This window comes from Coptis chinensis, chromosome 2, assembly GCF_015680905.1.
Source record: "Coptis chinensis isolate HL-2020 chromosome 2, ASM1568090v1, whole genome shotgun sequence".
In the NCBI taxonomy this organism is placed as follows: domain Eukaryota; kingdom Viridiplantae; phylum Streptophyta; class Magnoliopsida; order Ranunculales; family Ranunculaceae; genus Coptis; species Coptis chinensis.
The window spans coordinates 29,298,584-29,304,454 of record NC_141457.1 but is presented as its reverse complement, the minus strand read 5'-3'; the positions used below and the strand labels follow the sequence as shown (position 1 = coordinate 29,304,454).

The window sequence follows — 5,871 nt, the reverse complement described above, 5'->3', positions numbered from 1 at the left end:
TAGAACTTTTGTTTGTCGCATGAAAAATGAAGATATATATCCACCTATTAAACACCTTAACCACAAATGAACCAAAAGGTCACATCCAAATGATTTTATGTCTAATATGCATTTTAAGTTTTATCTCTTAATCCGAGTCATATAGTAGTAGCTAAAGTAAATGATCAAAGAAGGGAATCCTAAAACTAAAGAATCATAGATATTATTAAGCATCTTAAAATGTGTGGACATATAATCAAAGGACAACAAACACCAAATCCAAAGAAAATCAAGTCTTAGCAAACTACATGAGTTCATTCTCTAATAAGCAGATGTTGTGCATGTTAATCCAATAGACTTAAGCAAAAGTAAAGTTCAGATATGCTAGTATGAAAGCAAATAGTGAACTAATGCAGTGCACTACATCTTAGTTCACTGAAAAAGGATCAAAGAAATGGAAAGGTAGGCGTTAGTCGTTACATGCAATGATACTAGCAGGAAACAATTTGCAATGATTCAAAACTTGAACTATATTGGAGTTAAAAAAGGTGTTCAGGAATTTTTCTTACTTTAGCTGCAAATTATCGGGTTGAAGTGAGTCAGTGACTACCTTCTAAGTAATAGTTGTGATACCCGCCAAAAGAGCCGAAAATCTCTACATTCATTAGATCCAGTCAATTTCTCTGACTTTGCAACAACAAAAAATACAAAATACAAAAAAAAAAAAAAAAAAAACAATTTATCGTGTCAAATATACCTAAGCCATTGGACTCAAACATTTTGCATGCTGTAATTGGATTCCACAGAGAACATATAGTCATTAGATTCTTTCCCTCCTTACTGTGTCACCATATTAAAGGACTCAATACACTACCATATACTTCAACCACAATGAGTACTTTATAATGTCTCAAAGGCGAAGTACTTTAGGAAGACAATCTCTTCTGCAAGAAAAGTTGTTTTAATCTACATGGGTTTGTTTACTTTTGTGCGAGTTTACTCTAGCTAGTGTTATCAATAATATGATATAGTTGTTCAAGAAGGGCACTTATGATACCAAATCCAGCTAACGAAAGCGAGTTTCATAGTCCTGAAGCTATATTAGCTGATGTACAACACTGCTTCGACTTTCTCGTTGGAGACTGCACACAGTCATTACATTTTGTTTTCAAAGAAATCTCCATAGTCTTCTAACTTACTTACTTTATCATGCAAATCAACATGACATAGCATGTAAGTTAGCATCACTCTGCATTCCAACCCACAAAGAAGAGAAAATAAGACCATGGTCAATAGACTTAAACCATGACATCATCGGAACGGGCCAACTCCTTCTAAACCATCCAAGTAATTAGGCATTTTTGACAACGATCATGACACAATAGTTATAGTGCTTTTGTAATCCTTTTAGCGGCAATCATTGTCTGATTGCCATTGTCTTTCTTGTGTCCAACAATTTTACTAAACAACTAATATCTTAATCACAAATACCATTTAGTAAAGACAAAGTTTGTCTAGGCAATCCTTCTTTCAAATGAACTCTTTGGTTTTGAAAGAGACCCAAGTGCAGGTTCTACTGAAGTGGTATGTGTTAGCCTCACATCTACATTCCCTTTTAGCACTCTTCCTGAGTCAAATAGGTGGAATTGGTGGTAGTGCCAAAAACACACATGTATATGCTAGACAATAAATCTTCCATCTCCTGACAGATAATTTGTTGGCAAGTAAAACTAACAGATGGCATATAAAACATAATACGTAATGACAATGAACATTCAATAACCTGGACGACCTGCTTGTCGATTTTGGAGTGGGTATCAAATCGCTGAAGCGTCAGCCCATCAGTCCCACTTCTTCCTATGTAGGTTCAGCAACATCTTACCCTCAAATTCATTCATTCTTCCTGAAATTATATTGATTGAGTAGTAATGCATGTTCAACCCATGAATCAATGATCTTTCCATTCATGCCATCCACCTATTTGAAAAAATGTATATTCATAAAACCTCAAACTCGGTGAATAATCATATATGTTCGATTATGTGTATATAAGGAGTAGATAATTCAACAAAATCATAGCATCTGCTCTGCCCCAAGAGCATTAAGCATCACATGAACAAAAACAAATACTAAAACGGTGCATATCTAATAAGCAAAGGGATTATCTAATGGACCCCAATCCTGTTTTGCGTCTTTGTAAAAAATCATAAACTTAAATCTCTATGCAAAAATGCTATAAATTAGAAACATGTTTTCACTTCTTGACATGTAAAAGAATATATAAAAACTTTCAAGGGATTCAACTATACGTAAGCCACTTGCAAGGGTTGTAATTACCCTAGTGCAACTCGGCAAACTCTTCTTTCTAGATAAATATAGTAGTATTTTTTTTATTCGTTTTGATAACATAATAGTATAGTGGAAACCATTCTTAATTCTTAAACAATATGACCAATGAAAATAGGGCCTAAACTTACCAATCAAGTAAAGTGAAATGGACTAAGTAAGAGCATGGAGGGACTTTTGCTTACACATTTGGAGCAATAACACCACCAGCTAGTGCCAAAGATTGACGCCGTATGTATTAACGACAGTTATTTATTTCTCCTTTTCACCCTCGTTCTTCTAAGAGCATGTAGTCTCCAACTTTAGAAAGGGTATACATTGCTTATAGATTGGTTTTGTACCAACAATGAGAAGCAGATAAATTAAACCCAAAAGCATTAGCTCTTAACGAAAAACATGACAATCTTGTGGCTTATATTAAAACTAAATCCAGTTAGGACTCGAAGTTCGTGGGACCTTTGGTGGAGAAGGGAGATACCCTTCTGGAGTATGAAATTCTATGTACTGGTGTGATCAACAATTTCTATTAGCTATAAAATTTTTCTTTTTTATGGTAAAACTTCACTCCTCTGGTTCAATAAAAACTCAACCTAATAGATTGACTGAACACTCAAAATTGAAATTGATATAAGTGTTGGAAATTGATTGGAGGTAAGAGAAGAAGAAGAAGAAGGAACAAACCGTGAATTTGTAGATTGAAGAACACGGTTGGAAACGATTATTTTCTCTGCTGATTTAGTCCCATTGATTATTTTATCACTGTTCAACTAATCCAATACCAAACCAATCTTGAAATACAAAGACATTCTTAATCAGTACCAAACACCAATATATACTGTTTCAACCATATCGCAAACATAATTTTGAAGGGGGAAAAAAATCAATTCAACAGGATTGTTTATGCATATGCGAGATGGTATAATTACTAAGAAATTACACAGGAGATTTAGATTTAAATCTCAACTCTGAAATAATCTGAAGAGTTAAGATTTTACCTGATTCCCCAATGTTCATCTATAAAATTACATTATTGACTGATCTGTTTTATTTCTTGGGGTTTATGAACTGATAAGGAGAAGATGTATAAACCCTTAGATATCTGTGCGGAGAGCTTTTTAGCTTATGTTTTTTTTTTCGTGAAAGTATATCTATTTTCTTTCTCAGGGTTTTGTTTTTTTATCTTTTGTTTGGGTTACGAACAATTAAAATTGGGAAAAGAGGGCATAGAATTACTTTTTTTTCTACCGAATTATTATAAAAGCTGAGGTGACCACCTTAGAGAAAAAAGGGGGGCTGACGTGGCTTCCTGGGAGCATTCTCAATTGCTGAGTATTAATGGTTCAGGAAATTAAAAAGAAAATAATCAGGAAGAATGGTTTTTATATCCTTTCTTTTTTGGCATGAGTTTTTATAGGGTTAGAAGGTTAGAATTCCGAAGTAGAACCTCATTAGTTTGAGAGAAAGAAACTCGAAGAATGGATCGGAGGCGAATTTAGGAGAGCTTTTTTTTGGTTTCTATTAAAGCGAACAATTGAGAAAAAAGGGCATGGATTACTTTGTTTTTGCCGTATGTATGATCGTTTTTGCCCCAAAAAATTTACGTACATTTGAGAAACAGGGGGGTGGCGACGTATTAGTCACTAACTATCAATCAGACATCTAACCACAAAGTAAGTTTAAAGTGCAAAGCCATCGGTTTGAAACTACAAAGAAGAATATGTGTGGAACAAAGAAATTAAAACAATATATACACGGGGTACGCGAAACTAAGAAAAACAATGGTATACATTGGTGATGAAGCACACATGGTATATAGCTAAAATATATATGTGAAACTATTATACCATTGACTGGGCACAATCAAGTGGTAATATCTAATCATCATAATACTAAAAATACTTGGTTAAGCAGGGCTTGCTCAATAAGTTCAACAACTATCGTAAAAGATTTCTTCTATCTTTGTACACGTCAATCAAGTAATATCAGTGAATATTGAATAAACCTAGGATATGAGTTTGTGTAAAGTTGTCTCACCATTTGGAGTATCACCTCCATTCCTTTGTGATCACCATCAAACGTAACTGGGAAAATATCAATTTTCTTTGTATTAGCTTGTTCTCAATCCCATGAGAAATTCACCCATTAAACCTGAAATCCAATATAGTATAGTATTAGCCAATGTTTGCCTCTGGAAATCATAGACAAACTCACTAACCTAACCAATCAATTAAGAATCCAATGTGCACAATTATAATCCAAATGTTTGGATCATTAAACACACAGAAACAAAGTAAAAATAAAGTACTCAAAATAGATGAGCTAGTAGTGGCATAACGATTTTGAAAATGTTTGCACTGGCCTCTAATCATCAAGCTAAAAATTCTAAACCCAAGCAATAATTTGAATATCCCTATTCTACAGCTTAATTAGAAGACTTGACCAAAAAGTAACTTACATCTATCACCAAAAAAAAATTGGTAGATGAGTTAAAGTTGTGATAACTTCTTGCCAGTCTTCCTCATTTATTGTGACCTAAAAATGCAACCACACTTAAACATTGATAATCTTAAAGATGCCCGACTAAAAACAATAGAAAAAGTGTCAATTGAGTCATGGAATTTTTAATGCTCATTACTAAATAAATATTATGCTATAAAAGATGGGTACATTTGAGATGAAGTTAATCAAAGATGCCTAGCTAAAAAAGCAAAAACTTCCCTAACTCTAGCAAAGAAACAAATCTAGCAAATTAAAGAAATAAGCCACTGGTAGAGCATGAATCATATATAACACTCTCTAGTAAAGCAACAATTCTAGCAAAGAAATGAGCCACTGTAGAGCAAGAATTATATATTAAATATAATTGTCATGTAGCATATAGTCTTTCTTGTCGCATACTCAGCAAAATTTCATGTTATCCCCGCAAGAATGCTTTGTAAAATTCGTACACCTAGCCAATTTGTGAAATTGCTGAGAAGTCACTCAATCTAATTCTTTGAAACTTACATAATCATTGAATCCTCCAACTTCCGCACATCAATTGAATTCTTTGGTGGCGGCGCGACAACATCCAATCTTCCTCATCGAGAACACTCTCATTAATCGCACCACAGCTCTAATCAACAAATTCTTCAAAAATCAAACAAACCACTTACATCTGTAGGTGATTGAACATTATTCTTCAAGCATTATGGAGATGAAACCAATGATTTTTCCGAATCAGAATCATCTGTAAGGACCAACAACGTTCAGACAATATGAAAAACAAACAAACCAAGTGCAGTGAAGTACAAAAGTGATCAAGGACACTGAAACAATAAGAAATCAAATGATTATGCAAAATCAACATAACATTAAACAACTTTTCATGTCAGATCAATAAAAATTAGTACAACTAACGGTTGATCATTTCGACTGTATAAAAATCAACTCTCGTAACACTTCACACCAACTCAGCTGGCATAACAATGATCCATCTGTACACTATGTTTTACAATGTAGAGAATCTTAAATTATCATGCATATCAACGAACAAAGTAGATGAAC

General features: G+C 33.7%; 1 long non-coding RNA gene across 1 annotated transcript; it reads right to left on the bottom strand.

Moving 5' to 3' along the window:
- Positions 1 to 1,818: 1,818 nt before the first annotated feature.
- LOC147515689 (uncharacterized) lies at positions 1,819 to 5,463 on the bottom strand. Its single transcript, XR_015210780.1, has 3 exons — positions 5,332 to 5,463; positions 4,360 to 4,473; positions 1,819 to 1,956 (listed from the first exon to the last, which is right to left on the bottom strand). It is a non-coding gene; the product is annotated as an uncharacterized LOC147515689 (long non-coding RNA).
- Between the last annotated feature and the right edge of the window lie 408 nt (positions 5,464 to 5,871).